Here is a 17,258-nt window from a genome sequence, read left to right on the forward strand (position 1 = left end):
AAGACTTTGGAGACTGGAAGCCAATGCAGATGAGTCGGGGCTTGGAAGATTGGTGAAGGAGTTAATGAGGGATACGTTACAGGGAGCAAAGCTTTGGATGAGTTGAAGATTTTGGAGATGCCGGAGAGGAGAAGAAAGGCCACAGAGGGTAGAAAGGCATGGCTAACGGTTGTAGAAGCTTAGCAGGGTGAGTGGAACGGGCGTTATTAAGGACCTGGAAGTAGGCGGTCTTTGTGATGGAGAGGATATGGGGTCAGAAGCTCAGCACGGGGTCGAATGGGACGTAAATGTTACGAACATTCAGATTCAGCCTCAGACTAAAGCCAGGCATGGGGATGGAATCAGTGCCGAGGATGTGGAGATTGTGCGACCAAAGATCATGACATTCCAAGGAAATTGGAGGAAATTTAAAACAGGATGTCGATCTGATAACACAAAGACATTGCAAGGGTCGAGGGAGGAGGTTGTTTTGTCAGTGTTCATCTGAAAGGAGGTCCATGTTTGAGGACGAAGTCAGCAAAGGGCAGCATGTAGATGAGGACAAGGAGGGAGCCAAGGATTGAACCTTTGGAGACGTCAGAGGTAACGGTGATCGGGTGGGAAGAGAAGCTTCTCCTGGTTACGATCAGATAGGTGAGTGGAAACAAGCGAGGGTAGTCCCATCAAAAGAGGCCAATGTCTGATGAGCGAGGAGGTCATGAGTGGATTTGCTGTCGGTGCATAGGGAAATGTGCAGGGCTATGGGGAAAGAGCAGGCGGGTGGGACGAATTGGATAGTTCTTTCAAAGAGCCGGCACAAGCACGATGGGTCGAATGGCCTCCATCAAATTCTATGATTTTATTTGTGGAGGAGACGAGGGGGATGCAGAGGGGTGGGTCATGGACGGATTTAAATTCAAGGATGAGGATTCCAAATTTCAGGGATATGGGAGTGGGAGCCAATGAGGGTCAGTGAGGCCGAGCGGGACCTGGTGCTGGTTGGTCACAGGCAACAGAGTTTTGGACGAGCTCACGTTTATGGAAGGAGGAGGATCGGTGGCCGGCCAGGACTGTATTGGAGGAATGGAGTCTGGAAGGGACAGAGGCATGGATAAGGGTTTCAATGACAATGGGCAGAGGAAGGAAAGGAGGCGGGTGAGGGAAACAGGGGGCCTTTGTGATGGAGGTCAAATCAGGTCATGAGCTCAGCTCGGCGTTACACGGGGCTAACTTTACTGGACCCGTTAACCAATGTAGAATAAACTGGTAAACATCTGAAGTAAAATAGCGGAGAGTGGAATCTCAATGGGGCACTTTCAGTCTCCGTCCCCTAATATCACCCACAGTCATTTCTCGGCTGCAATCCTCAACCTGCCCTTTAACTCTCCGCGTGTTGAGGAATCAAAATTCATTTTTTGATTGGGAAACTGCAGGAACAGAGTGAAACGGGTCTGGTTGAGTCCCTGGATTCAATGTGCACTGCGGATAAATCGGTATACATTATAAATGAATCGCCAAGAGTGAACATGGACAATACAATTATATGAAAACTGTAAATGAAGCCGCTCATTATTGTTGGATCAGTCCTGTATGAGCACAGGTTTTAACTTTATTCCTGAGAGAGGCCTCATTAAGATAATGTCCTGGACTTTGAGATGTTTGTGTTATATCCACCACATTATTTGTATCAGAGTCAAAGCTTCTGATGTAATGTGTTTGTTTAAGTGACTGTAACTAATAGCAATGATCAGGAGTATAACCGTGTCAGTGGAGTCTCATCCCGTGTATAAATCAGGGTTCATTGGAATGTATCAGCTCAGAGTGCCTGCCGGAGTTTTGGTTACCAGACCAACAGCAGTGACTGCTTCTCACTGAAATGGGATATCCAGTAATGTTTCAGATAGAAGACATTTACTATCCTGCCCTTTCAGCCGTTGGAGTGCCGGGTAAGCTGTTATCTCAGTTGTTAATGGTATAAATCGGTGTTAACTGTGCTGCTGTACTTGGCGAAATATCTTTTCTCCCTGCATGTTTTACACAGTGGCTTGTTGTGTTCTACCAGTTGAATGATGGAATGTGTTAAGTTGGTCTTGTAGGAGCTGGTCTGTAATGAACTTTGTAAATACAAACCTGGCATTGTTGCTGGGTGTACTGAATGTACAGTACTCTGTACTGAATGTGCTGTTCAATAATGGTATCTCCTAAACTTCCAAACGTTCGGTCTTGTCGCAATTCCATTATATCTGTCGTGGCCTTTGTATATTCCAAACTGGCATTGTTCCTGGATTATTCTCTGTACTGAATGGATTGGAATCAGGTGTCAGGGCTAAGAGCTGGTATCAGACCATCAGGAGCTGTTAACAGTTTCATGTTGTGGAACGAACGTGCCCTGGAATATTTTTACATTAATGTGTTTTCAGTGATTGATAATGAGACAGCTCACGGTCTCAGTGTTACAAGGTGGCAGCGCAATGTCCCCCCTCGCCAATAACCAAGTGAGTTTAACAGGGGTTTCAGTGTTTTTTTTGGTTATCACTTATAAAATGTTATTTCATTGTTTGTATCTGGCGCAGCTCCAGAGGTCTGGCTACTGAACTGAGTTTGCTGCTGAATCTTTCACATCTCCTTCTCTGCTTCACTGTGGATGGATTCATTCTAAAATACAATGTTATGGTGTTATGCTGTATCAGTTTGCACTTTATCTGTTGGAATCCAGAGCCTTCTATTTATCTGCAGATTCGAAGTTGCAGCTGTGATGTTGGCGTTTTGTTGATTGAACACCCCGCCATCTAATGGTGCGCTTTATAATTACAGGAGAAGGAATTTCAATTATTGTGAGGTCTGTCTGGAAGAGGCTTTTGATTCTGTTTCTTTCTTGATTTGCAGATGAAGTGAACAGTGTAGGCGAACTGGGGGAGACTTAGATGTTCTATAGTAACATTAAACTATTCCACAGAGGCTTCACTATTTAACAAACTGACACTGAGAATAGGATCGGTGGAACACGGGACTGGTTAACAGAATAAAGGGACAGGATGTTAGGATTGAATCGGATGTGAAAAGAGGCATTGAGAAAGAGTAGAGATGGCAGAATAATAGATAGAGGAGCGAGAGTGCAATAAAACTCTCGCAATCTGACAACTTCCTATTAACATCTTCAAGTCACATTACTTCTTCATATTTGCACTGGAAGTTTCAGCAGTTCAATCCGATGAATGATTCACCCTGCTGCCACTCTCTCCCTCTCTCTACCTGTCTCTCTCCCTCTCTCTCTACCCGTCTCTCTCTCTCTCTCTGTCTCTCACTCTCACTCTCTCTCTCCTCACTCTCTCTGTCACCCCCTCTCTCTCTCCCTCCCTCCCTCTCTTTCTCTCTCTCTGTCTCTCCCTCTCACTCTCTCTCTCTCCTCACTCTCTCTGTCACCCCCTCTCTCTCTCTCCCTCCCTCCCTCTCTGTCTCTCCCTCTCTCTCTCTCTCTCCTTTCTCTCCTCTCTCTCTCTCCCGATGTCTCTCTCTATCTCGATGTCACTCTTTCTCTTCTCGCGCTCCTCCTCCCCCATCCTCTCGATTTCCCTCTCCGTCTCTGTCTCTACCGCTCCTCTATCTATTATTCTGCCATCTCTACTCTCTTTCTCAATGCCCCTTTTCACATCCGATACAATCCCAACATCCTCAGCGCCTCAGTCTGTTTTGGTGAATGTTGCTTTTCCTTGTTCACTGAATGAATAAATAAACATAATTCAAATGTATTTAAAGAATAGAATCAGTGATTTCTTGATCCTAACGAATTATTAAGATACTGTATTCTAAAAACTCGGTGTCGGCGGAATTCAATGAAGAACGAGGTGGATTTAATTCATACATTTTAATTTAATTTTAATTGAATGTGCAAAGTAAATTTAATGAACACATTTCATACCCGATGAGCTGTTCACTGACACCAATAACCACTGAAGTGAAGTGTTGAATTTATTAGCTGGATTGTGTTAGTGGGGTCTATAGATTAGATTTCCTCTCACACTCTGATGCAGTCTCTCCCTGTGAATCCCAGCCTCTCCAACCACCACATTGAATCCACTGCCTCCTCATCCATTGCTTCAGTTTATCCACTTTCTCAAACAATCTGTTCCTGACTCCCCTCCAGCTCCAACATGTCCTTTTCCTTGTCTCCCTCCGATCTCACTCATTGCCTCGGCCTCCAGCTGCCTCTTCCAATCCGATCCAAAGCCTCAAACTCACCGCCGCGACTCTCGACCTTTCCCTGTTTTGTGCCAGCCCCTGTCGGCGCTCTTAACCAAGGGCAACAAACCAGCTGCACCCCCCACCCTGTCCCATCACCTTTCCGGCCTTCGCTCTCTTTCACGTCAGTCTGGAGCCCAAATCCGGCTTTAACCCGTTGGATTCCAGCTCGGTAAATCTCCTTCTCCCTTCCCCACTGACACTGCGCTCTCACTCGGCCCTTCCAGTGGATCCAGTGCTCATTTATTCCCTTTCTTTATCGCTCTCACAATTCATAATTGATAATTGAGTTTAAAAACATCTCTCTGCCTGAAAGCGCTGCCCAGGTGAATGAATCAGTTTCCACCGTTCGATGCAGCAACAAAGCTGGAAATTTAACCCCAGATCCTGTCAAAATGCTGCTTTGGCTCCAGGTCTGATCAGTAATTTCTCTGCTTCCTTTTCTCTCTCTTACAGTTAACTTGGTGGCGATTGTGATCCTGTCCCGAGGAAATTGCGGGCTCTCCAAATGTATCAGTCGCTACCTGCTGGGAATGGCAGCGGCCGATCTCCTGGTCGTTATCACTGATCTGATATTGACACGGGTTGGTGGAATTTATTTCCCCGATTCATTCTTGTTCATTACTCCCGTGTGTCGTCCCATTAAATACTTGGGTTATGCAGCCACAGTGGTTTCTGTCTGGCTCACAGTCGCTTTCACCTTTGATCGATTTGTGGCCATTTGTTCTGAGAAACTTAAAACAAAATATTGCACCGAAAAAACGGCGGCTGTAGTTATAGGAACAGTGAGTGTGTTGGGCTGTTTAGAGAGTGTTCCCTGGTACTTTATATATGAAACTTACCTTATAATTGATAATGTTCCCCGGGATTGTATCTTTAAAGTGATCTTCCGCACTTCCCCAGTATGGGCCGCATTTGAGTTATTTCACCTCATTTTAACCCCTTGTGTCCCGTTCTTTCTGATTTTGCTGCTCAATGTTCTGACGGTCAGACGCATTTTGGTGGCCAGTCGAGTCCGCAGGGGACTCCGGGGCCGCAGCAATGGAGAGAATCACAAGGATTCAGAGATGGAGAACCGAAAGAAATCCATCATTTTACTCTTCAGTATATCGGGCAGTTTTATCCGATTATGGGTGTCCCAGGTTGTAAATAACATTTATCGGCGAATGACAGACACTCGGTATTATAATTCCGACACTGACCCTCGTTATATCACAGAAGCCACATCAGGAATGCTGCAGCTTCTCAGTTCCTGCACAAACACGTGTATTTATGTCCTGACCCAGGCTAAATTCAGATAGGAGCTGAAGAACGCGGTGAAATACCCATTCAATCTAATTGTTAAATTAGTGAAATCATAGAAAGAGCTGAAAGGTTTCAAGCACTAGAATTTTTCTGGGTATTTCATACTCCACCCATTGCACTTCCCACTGGATGGAAAGTACATTTTATATCAGCTGAAATATTCTTAAATCTGATTCTAATATTACATTATATTGATAATCCGGCCTATTGAGGCGTGATTCGCTCTGCAGACAACACGTGAATTGTTGTTCAAACAGGCGGCACTGAAGAGCTCAGCTGGACTTCAACTAAATGGCCGCCCTGCAAAATGGGCAAACTTGTCAATCAAATTAGTTGCTGTGGGCCTGATCCGAATGAGTGCACTCCACATAAATGGAGAGATAGGATGACAGAGATAGATAGACAGACAGACAGACCAACAAACAGATAGATAGATAGATAGATAGATAGATAGATAGATAGATAGATAGATAGATAGATAGATAGATAGATAGATAGATAGATAAAGGCATGGAGAGGAAGAGACAGGGTGACACATAGAGATAACCTTACTTATGGAGGCAGATAGAAAGGGGAAATGAGAGACAGTTAGAGCCATAAACAGAGAGAAAAGCTGATAATTGAGAAATAAATCGTGAAGAAAATGTAAGAAAGGAAGACGTAGAGAAATAGAAAGTGAAAGTGACTGAAGAGCAGAAAGGGGCAGAGAGAAAGGGACAGTTAACAAGTTAAAGAAAGACGTAAAGAAACAGCTTAAGAGATTTAGATGGAGAAACAGCTGGAGACAATCAAAAAAAATGAAATAACCAGAAAAGAGAGCAAGAGAGAGGGAAAGAATAAAGTGCAGAAACAGAGAGGGGGCAGGAAGATAAATAGAAAAGACAAGAGAGATGGAGAAACATAGAAGGAGAAAATATAATGAGGAAGAAATACAGGGACAAAAAGCACAGACAGGAAAGGAGCATGTATACATTAGAAAACAGAGACAGGGAATGAATAACACAGATTAAGAGAAAGAGAGGGAGTTTACTAGCGAGAGAAATTTGAGAGAAACTGGTCGACAAATGGAGAAAGAAACTCAGAAGTGCAGATGGAAAGTTAGACAGAAAGTGAGAGGAACACAAGGACAATTACAGAGAGATTGAAACAAGGCGATGGAAACAAAAGAGGTGAAGCAACGAGAACTGGAGACACATAAAGATTCAGTGCAGGAGAGAGACAGACAGCAAAAGAGACAAAGTGAGACAACAAAAGAAAGAGGCGGATATTTTCTGCTCGACAAATGTACAATGTAATTAATTAAAACGGAATTTGTAGAGTGCCCTTTACACAATGAATTACTTCTGAGCTGCAGAGACAGCTATGTAAACACACGTGTAAATGAATATAATTACTATGTATGTGTCTGAACAGAAGAAATGGGTGTGTTTATGTTGATTTGCAAATATCCAATTGTACTGTTATTTTTTCTTTATTTGTATAAAAGATAATGTTGGACTAATGTGTAAGAATTAATGATACATTTACGTCGTCTGCGTACAACGAAATTAAAGTTGATTGTGAATTCATAAAAAAGAAAGAGGCGGAGAAAGTGAAGAGAGAAATGCAGAAAAGGAGAGACAGAACAGAGAGAGTGAAAGGCAGAGCGAAAGAGAGAAAGAGTTGAAAAGGGGGTGAGAAGGCAAAAAAGACAGAGATAGACAGAGAGAGTGGGGAGAGAACGAGCGAGAGGGTGAGCGAGACGGTGAGCGATGCAAATGGAAAGAAGAGTTAAAGATGAAAGACAAAAACATCGAGATACAAAGAGTGAAGTAAAGGGTGACAGAGAAAAAGTATAGAGATGGAACAGTGATACAGAGACAGAAATTAAAAGAGGGTGAAGTAACAAGACAGAAAAATGCCAGAAATGAGGCTGAGAAAGATAAATATATTCACAGAGAGACAGAACCAATGAAAGGCAGACAGATAAAAAAAACAGCAAGGTAGAGGCAGGAATGTGATTAACACACAGAGAGCACGAAATTATCATGAAACAACTCATTGTAATCAGCTTAGAGTGAGTGACTGCAGAAGCAGAACAGCAGCAGATGAAGCAGGCGAGCCAGTTAATGTCTGTTCTGGGGGAACAGATTTTGGGTTTAATTTTGACAGTTGTAAAGATGATGCCTGGAGGATGCACAATAAAGTCACTCAGTCTTGTGTAACTGACCCTGCCCTTTATTTACAGCAGGAGTTTTACCAGCTGCTCTGTACAGTGTGTAACTTTCCCAGTGACCTGCTGTATTCTGTATTAAATCGGCCTGTACTCTTACCCCTTCTGTTGTGTTAGTAAACTGGACAGAGTCCCACAGCACTATAACAAAAAGCAAAATACTCTGAATCTGAAAGAACAAAGGTTATCGTTTCGGGCGTGGAGAATCTTGTTCACCAAAAATTGAAGACACAGACATCGTCATCCAATCAGGAAAATAGGCGGGGATATCTCCAACTATCGATATAAAACAATCTCGATTTATGTATGCAAACAATGCAAAGCAAGAGAAGAATCATGGGTAGAGGGGTGGATCAGATTATCTCAGTCAAATGACCCCACGCAGAAGAAGAAAGATAGAACATCTCGCATGTCTATAGCGCCTTTCACAGTGTCAGGTCGTCCCAACACGTTTTATAATCAATGAAATACTTTTAACTGTACTCACTGTTGTAATGCAGGGAGCCAATTTGAGCACAGCAAGCTCCCATAAACAGCAATGAAGAAAATGATTGGATAATCTGTTTTTGGTGTTGATTGAGTGATAAATGTTGGCCAGGACATTGGGGAGAACTCCACTGCTCTTCTTCGAATAGTACCATGGGATATTTTGCATCCACTTGAGGGGTCCTCAGTTTAATGTCTCATCCTAAAGACGGCATCTCCGACAGTGAAGAGCTCCCTCAATACAGCACTGAAGTGTCAGCCTAGATTTTCTGCTCAAATCCCTGGAATGTAAACTGTGCCGAGGCAAGGACCATGACTTGGTTAAATAAAGTTTACCAATCAATATATTAAAGTTTAGCCTCCAGCAATCAGACACCACCTTGTGTAACTTGGACTCCAGGTTCCAACAATTCTCTCAAAATGATTGCTGATTTTATTTTCATCCACCAATTGTGCAGTGTCCGTAAAAAGAAGTTAAACTGAATAAAATAAAAACAAAAAAAGACTCTTCATAATAACATGAATCAATGCCAATAGTGGTAATGTAGGGGCAGCATCAAACAGGAAATTAGAGATGCATGTAAAAAGAGTTCTACAGTAATGATGGGTGACTTTAATCTACATCTCGACTGGCCAAACCAAATTAGCAAAAATACAGTGGAGGTTGAATTCCTGGAGTGTGGACCAGATGCTTTTTTAGGCCATTACGTTGAGGAGCCAACTCGGGGACAGGCTATCCTAGATTGGGTATTGTGCAATAGAAGGGGTTAATTAATAATCTTATTGTGCGGGGTCCTTTAGGAAAGAGTGACCATAACATTATAGAATTCCTCATTAATATGGAAAGTGAAGTCGTCCATTCGGAAACTATGGTCGTAAATCTAAACAAAGGAAACTGCGAAGGTATGAGGAGTCAGTTGGCTATGATAGGTTGGGGAGCTTCATTAAAAGACATGACGGTTGATAGGCAATGGCTAACATTTAAGGAACGAATGCATGAATTGCAACAGTTGTACATTCACTTCTGGAGCAAAAACACAAAAAGAAAAGCGGCCCAACCATGGCTAAGAAAAGAAATTAAGGATAGTATGAGATCCAAAGAGGAGTCATATAAAGTTGCCAGAAAAAGTAGCAAGCCTGAGGATTGGAAAGAGTTTACAATTCAGCAAAAAAGGACCAAGAGATTGATTGATAAGGGATTAATAGAGTATGAGAGTAAACTTTAAGGAACATCAAAGCAGACTGTTAACGCTTGTACAAGTATGTAAAAAGGCAAAGATTAGTGGAGACAACAGTTGGTCCCTTACATTCAGAAACGGGAGAATTTATAATGGGCAACAAGGAAATGATAGAGCAATTAAACAAATACTTTGGTTCTGCCTTCACGGAGGAGAACACAAATAACTTCCCAGAATTGCTGGGGAACCAAGGGTCTGGTGAGAAGGAGGTATTAAAGGAAATTAGTGTTCGTAAAAAAATAGTGTTGGAGAAATTAATGGGACTGAAAGCCGATAAATCCACAGGGACTGATAATCTGCATCCCACATTACTAAAAGAGGTAGCCATGGAAATAGCGGATGCATTGATTGTCATCGTCCAATATTGTATAGATGATGGAACAGTTCCTACTGATTGGAGAGTGGCAAATGTAATCCCACTATTTGAAAAAGGAGGGAGAGAGAAGACAGGGAACAACAGACCGGTGAGCCTAACATCAGTAGTGGGGAAAATACTGGAGTCTATTATAATGGCTGTGATAACAGGGCACTTCGAAAATATCAACGGGATTAGACAAAGTCAACATGGATTTATGAAAGGGAAATCGTGTTTGACAAACCAACTGGAGATTTTTGATGATGTAAATGTTAGTATAGATAAGGGAGAACCAGTGGATGTGGTACATTTGGATTTTCAGAAGGCCTTTGATAAAGTCCCATATGATAGGTTAGTGTGCAATAGTAAAGCACATTGGATTGGGGGTAATATGCTGGCAAGGAAACAGGAAACAGAGAATAGGAATAAAAGAGTCTTTTTTAGGCTGGCAGGCGGTGACTAGTGTGGTACCACAGTGATCAGTGCTTGGGATCCAGCAATTCACAATTTATATCAATGATTTGGATGAGTGAACCAAATGTAATATTTCCAAGTTTGCTGACGATACAAAACTAGGTGGGATTGTGAGTTGTGAGGAAGATGCAAAGAGGCTTCAAGGCGATTTAGACAAGTTGAGTGAATGGGAAAACACATGGCAGGTGCAGTATAATGTGGATAAATGTGAAGTTATCCACTTCGGAAGGAAAAACAGAAAGGCAGAGTATTATTGAAATGTTGATAGATTGGGAAATGTTGATGTCCGAAGGGACCTGGGTGTCCTTGTACACCAGTGACTGAAAGCAAATATGCAGGTGCAGCAAGCAGTTAGGAAGGCAAATGATATGTTGGCCTTCATTGCAAGAGGATTTGAGTACAGGAGCAAGGATGTCTTACTGCAGTTATACAGGGCCTTGGTGAGACCGCACCTGGAGTATTCAGTGCAGTTTTTGTCTCTTTAACTAAGAAAGGATATCCTTGTCATAGAGGGAGTGCAGCGAAGGTTCACCAGACTGATTCCTGGGATGGCAGGAATGTCGTATGAGGAGTGATTGGATCGACTATGTCTGTTTTCACGTGAGTTTGAAGAATAAGAGGGGATCTCATTGAAATGTATAAAACTCTGACAGGACTGGACTGACTGGATGCAAGGACGATGTTTCTCCTGGCTGGGGGGTCTGGAACGAGGAGTCACAGTCTTTGGATACGAGGGAGGACATTTAGGACTGAGATGAGGAGAAATTTCATCACTCAGAGGGTGTTGAACCTGTGGAATTCTCTACCACAGAAGGCTGTGGAGGCCAAGTCACTGAATATATTTAAGAAGGAGTTAGAAAGATTTCTAGACACAAAAGGCATCAAGGGGTGTGGGGAGAGAGCGGGAATATGGTACTGAGATACAGGATCAGCCATGATCATATTGAGTGGTGGAGCAGTCTCGAAGGGCTGAATGGCCTACTCCTGCTCCTATTTTCCATGTTTTTTGTAAAAAGGAATAGATTAGCAAAAGAAAACGTTAGACTCTTAGAGGCTGAGACAGGAGAAATTATTAGGGGGAATCAGGAAATTGCAGATGCGTTAAACAAATATTGTTTCTTTGTCTTCACAGTCGAAGATACAAAAATCATACCAAAAATAATGGGGAACCAAGGGTTAAATGAGAGGGAGCAACATTAAACAATTAATATCACTAGAGAAAAAGTACTGGATAAATTAAAGGAGTAAAAGCCGATAAATCCCCTGGGCCTGATAGCCTACATGCAAAGGTTCTAAAAGAGGTAGCTGCAGAGATAGTGGATGCATTGGTTATGATCTTCCAAAATTCTCCAGATTCTGGAACGGTCCCAGTGGATTGGAAGATCGCAAATGTTATCCCGCTGTTCAAGAAGGGAGGGAGAGAGACAACAGGGAACTACAGGCCAGTTAGCCTGACCTCTGCCGTTGGGAAAATGGTGGAATCCATTATTAAGGAAGTGGTAACAGGGCACTTAGAAAATCACAATATGATTAGGCAGAGTCAACATAGTTTTATGAAAGAGAAATCGTGTTTGCCAATTTATCAGAGTTTTTTGAGAATGCAACTAGCAGGATAGATAAAGGGGAACCAATGGATGTCGTATATTTGAATTTTCAAAAGGCATTCAATAAGGTGCCACATCGAAGGTTGTTACACAATGTAAGGGTTCATGGCGACGGGGTAACATATTAGCCCGGATAGAGGATTGATTGAGGGACAGAAAATAGAGCAACGATAAACGGGTCATTTTCGGGTTGGCAGGCTGTAACTCGTGGGGTCCCGTATGGATCGGTGCTTGGGCCTCACCTATGTACAATCTATATTAATGACTTAGATAAAGGGACCGAGTATAATGTATCCATTTTGCTGATGATACAAAGCTAGGTGGGAAAGTAAGCTGTGAGGAGGATACAAAGAGTCTGCAAAGGGATATAGACAGGCTCAGTGAATGGGCAAGAAGGTGGCAGTTGGAGTATAATGTGGGGAAATGTGAGGTCATTCACTTCGGTAGGAAGAATAGAAAAACCGAGTATTTTTAAATGGTGAGAAACTTTTCAATGTTGGTGTTCAGGAAGAATGGGGTGTTCTCGTAAAAGAAACAGAAAAAATGAGTATGCAGGTGCAGCAAACAACTAGGAAGGAAAATCGGGTGCTGGCCTTTATTGTAAGGGGCTTGGAGTATAAGAGTAAAGAAATCTTCCCACAATTGTAAAGGCTTCGGTGAGACCTCACCTGGAGTACTGCATACAGTTTTGGTCTCCTTATCTAAGGAAGGAAAAACTTGCCTTAGAGGTGGTGCAATGAAGGTTGACTAGATTAATTCCTGGGATGAGAGGATTGTCCTATGAAGAGAGGTTGTGTTGAATGGGGCTATCCTGTCTGGAATTTAGAAAAATGAGAGGTGATTTCATTGAAACATATTAGATTCCGAGCGGGCTTGACAGGGTAGATGCTGAGAAGCTGTTTTCCCTGGCTGGGGAGTCTTGAACTAGGGGGCATATTATCCGGGTAAGCAGTCGGCCATTCAAGACTGAGATGAGGAGGAATTTCTTCACGCAGAGGGTTGAGAATCTTTGGACTTCTTCACCCCAGATGGCTGTGGATGCTGAGTCATTCAATGTATTGAAGGCTGATATTGATAATTTTTTGGACTCTTGGGGAATCAAGGGATATGGGAATCGGGAAGGAAAGTGGAGTTGAGGTCGAAGATCAGACATGATCTGATTGAATAACGGAGCGGGCTCGAGGTGCCGTATGGCCGACTTCTGCTCCTATTTTACGTTCTTATGTTCTTATATTGCTCAATGCTATATTTAAAAAAAATAAAAAGAAGGATTTTGTTTCCCAAACAGCATTAAACGATGGGATTCTTGTCATTCTGCAGTGATTTGAAGCGACCATTCCATATCCAGACCCAGTGCTACCATGAGGCTATCAATTTGTGTTCATGGATTTCCAACTGTGCTTTTTATCAAATTCGAGTTGGAGAGAATGTTCATGTTTCGTTTTCAGCAATGAAGTCTATTTATTCTGAGAGAGGAATCCATGTGGGACACCGGGATTCAATTCCCCGAAGGGGAGGTTACATTTTTGCTGCCTTTAAAAGATTCACTTTCATTTCTCTTCTAATTTATCTGCAATATTGGATGCGGGAAATACATTGAAAGACCAACTCGGACCATCCCACTTCCCACAATTTAATTTCACTGATATTTCAGCGATTTTAAAAGCTGCTCTCTGCCTCACCTCGATGTCAGAACCAACAGTTAATCTGTTTTTTGGTGGTGTTGTTTGAGGAAAGATTATCGTCCAGGTTTCCAAGCATGCGCACAGCAAGGTCCCACAAACCGCAATGACAAAGTAACAGGTCCATGATGCAGATGTAAAACGAGTGGAACCGAGCAGTATGAAAGTGTAACGGGATTAAATTAAAGAGCTACCGGGAGTGGGGTTCACCCGGGTGCAAACCAATTGGATCTTAAGTCCTTAACCACTCGGCCTGGTGCTTCATGACACTTTATTTAACTTTCCACGGGCCACTGGTGAAAGAAGACTGAGCGACCACTTTTCCATCTCTTTGTTGGATCATGTCCAGAGTCAAATTATGTGAGGAACGCGGAAGAGAGTGAGGGAGAGAAAGAAAGAGACAGAAACCCATTCAGAAAAACGGAGAAAATGTGAGGCGCGCGCACACACATACACACGTACAAATACACTCAGAGTGACTCAAACATCCAGAGAGAGACAGACTGTCGGTCAATTGGCACATTCTTTGTTCTATTTCTATCTTAGATTTCATGAAATCTTGCAGATCAGTTCCAATGAGCGTAAAACTCGAGGTGTTAAAAGCCGTGCATTTTTAATTCACTGAAGAATTAGTCATTCTACAAGAAGTTTGCTGCAATTAAAACGCAGATAATGGGATCCCCAGTCCTCAGGATCCGAATCTGCGTGGAGAATGGAGTTCTAGTCCATCGCCTTAACCACTCGGGAATACTCACCGCCATAAACACTTAGCGACTAGGATAGCAGCGTGGTTAAAACATTGGACTCAAAATATAACGGCTTTTTACCCGCGTGGGGTTCGAAACCCACTTCTGACAGCTGTTATTTCTCTTACATTTTGATACTGCTCATTGACACTCTTGTTCCATCTGCCTCATGGACCTGTTACTCTGTCATTGCTGTTTGTGGGACCTTGCTGATCGCAAATTTCCAAACCTGGACGATAATCAACACCACCAAAAAGCAGATAAACTGGTCATCCTTTTCATTGCTGTATGTGAGATCTTTCTGGTAAAACTCATCTACGCCCCTTCCGATGCCTTTCTCTCTCTGTCCCTCACCACCACACTGACGAGGAACTGGAACAGGACGGAAAGTGAAGCTTTTGAAGGCAGCAAAAGTTCCGCTTCCGGTTGGGGAATTGAACCGCGGGTGCCTGAGTGACAGGCGAGGATTCTCACCAGTAAAGTAACGAGGAGCTGGTGCAGTCTGGTGAAGGAAACTCACCACAGGTGGCCTGAGACACACTTTAAATCTCAGTGAATCTATTTCAAACATTTATTTGATGACAATTTGCGAAACTTCCTTCTTCAACTAACACCACCAAAACACAGATTAACTGGCCATTCATTTCATTGTTGTATGTGGGATATTTCTGGGAAACTTCCTCTGCGCCCTCATCAGGGCCTCTCTCACTCTCCGTCTTTCTGCATGTCTCTCTCTCTCTCTCTCTGTTTCGGGCTGCTGAATTCGCCCGGGTCTGCTCACAGCTCGATTCTGCGTATTCATTACTTGCACATTATTCGGATTCTGACATCGAGGTGAAGAGTGAGGCAGAGAGCAGGTTTCAAAATCGCTGGAATATCAGTGAAATTAAATTGTGGAAAGTGGGATGGTCCGAGTTCGACTTTCAGTGTGTTTTCCACATGAAATAGTGAAGATTTTAAAGGCAACAACAATGGGACTTCGACATTGGCGAATTGAACCATAATCAACCGCTTGACAGATGGGGATACTAAACTCTGCACGAACGAGGAACTAGCGTGAGCCACTGATGGAGATTCCGCACAGATAGCGTTGGACACGCTTCAAGTTTCAGTGAATCTATTCTCACCATGAATTTAATGACAAAGGAAAGCGTAGAAGAAATGACAATCAAGTACATTACACATAGAGCAAAGCTGCGAAAAGACCAGGATGGCCGAGTGGTTAAGGCGTTGGACTTAAGATCCAATGGGTTTATACCCGCGTGGGTTCGAACCCCACTCCTGGTAGGTTTTATTTCCGTTACATTTCGATATTGCTCATTGACTCTCTTTTGCCATTTGCATCACAGAAGGAGGCCTTTTGGCCCATCGTGTCCGTGCCGGCTCGATGCAAGACCAACCCAGCAAGGCCCTCTCCCCAGCCCTATCCCCGGAGCACTGCATTTGTTTCCTTTCAAGGACTTATCCTGTTCCGTTTTGAAAGTCATGATTGAATCTGCCTCCATCAGCCACTCGGGATGCTGAATTAGCCCGGGTCTGTTCACAACGCGACTCTGCCTTTAATTTCTTGCTCATTATTGTGGTTCTGACATCGAGGTGACGCAGAGAGCAAGATATAAAATCGCTGAAATATCAGTTTAATTATATTGTGGAAAGTGGGATTGTCCGAGTTCGTTTATCAGTGTTTTTTCACACGTCCAATGTTGGAAATAAATGATATCTTTAAAGGTAGAAGAAGTTCATCGTCCAGGTGTACTTAAACCCAGGTCCACCGTGTAATCGCCAGGGATAGTCACCACCGTACTGACGAGTAACGAGCGTGAACATCCGACCCCCTGAGCGACGGCTGATACCTGGACCAGTTCTGCGGTTCTGTGTCGCAGAGCGCTGGATTATTGCTATTTTAAGGGAGCAGCGTTGTATTGAAGCCAAGTGGTCGTGGCCGAGTGGTTAAGGCGATGGACTCGAAATCCATTGGGGTCACCCCGCGCAGGGTCGAATCCTGCCGACTACGGTCCAGATTTCACTTTACAGACCTTTCATCACCGCGTTTCAACATTTTCGTGTGTGTGAAATGAAAATGCGAGAATCCATTATTAAGAAGTAGGAGCAGGACATTCGCGGACTCACAATACAATCTAAATTGTCAGCATCGTTTTATGAATGGGAAATCGTGCCTGACAATTTTATTAGAGTTCTTTGAGGAAGTACGAGCAGGGTGGATAAAGGGGAACCAATGGATGCAGTATATTTGGAGTTCCAAAAGGCATTCGATGAGATGCCACATAAAAGGTGGTATCCCTGCTGCTTGTTATTCTCCATGCTTGCACCCACCCGTGCCTTCTGCCGCTTCCTGCCACGCTGCAGCCACTGCTTCTGGCCTTTACCTCGCAGAGAATAACAGGCACAAGATTAGAGCTCACGGATTGAGGATTGGCGAACTAACAGAAAACAAAGAGTTGGGATAAAAGGTTCATTTTCAAAATGGCAATCTGTCACTAGTGGGTGCCGCAGGGATCAGTGCTCGGGCCTCAACTATTTACAATATATATCAATGACTTGGATGAAGGATGTGGCCAAATTTGCTGATGATACGAAGATAGGTGGAAAAGCAAGTTGCGAGAGTGACACAAAGTGTCTGCAAAGGGATATTGACAGGTTAAGCGAGTGGGCAAAATTTGACAGATGGAATATAAGGTGGGAAAATGTGAATTCATCCACTTTGGCAGGAAAAATAAAAAAGCAAAATATTATTTGAATGGAGAAATACTACAGAATGCTGCGGTACAGAGGGATCTGGGTGTCCTCGTACATGAAACACAAAAAGTCAACATACAGGTGCAGCAGGTAATCCAGAAGGCAAACTGAATATTGAACTATTGAGAGAAAGACAGAGAAACGGACACTCACGCAGAAAAGCTTAGGAAAAGTGAGTCAC

General features: G+C 43.2%; 1 protein-coding gene and 2 non-coding genes across 3 annotated transcripts in view; all 3 read left to right on the forward strand.

The window, feature by feature from the left end:
* The window catches only part of LOC137315767 (zinc finger protein 850-like), a 113,209-nt gene that overhangs the window by 61,165 nt on the left and 34,786 nt on the right, over positions 1 to 17,258 (forward strand). The window lies entirely within an intron of this gene.
* On the forward strand, positions 15,525 to 15,607 carry trnal-uaa (transfer RNA leucine (anticodon UAA)). Its single transcript has one exon. It is a non-coding gene; the product is annotated as a tRNA-Leu (tRNA).
* On the forward strand, positions 16,253 to 16,334 carry trnas-cga (transfer RNA serine (anticodon CGA)). Its single transcript has one exon. It is a non-coding gene; the product is annotated as a tRNA-Ser (tRNA).

Source organism: Heptranchias perlo, unplaced genomic scaffold (genome assembly GCF_035084215.1).
Source record: "Heptranchias perlo isolate sHepPer1 unplaced genomic scaffold, sHepPer1.hap1 HAP1_SCAFFOLD_56, whole genome shotgun sequence".
Classification (NCBI taxonomy): Eukaryota; Metazoa; Chordata; class Chondrichthyes; order Hexanchiformes; family Hexanchidae; genus Heptranchias; species Heptranchias perlo.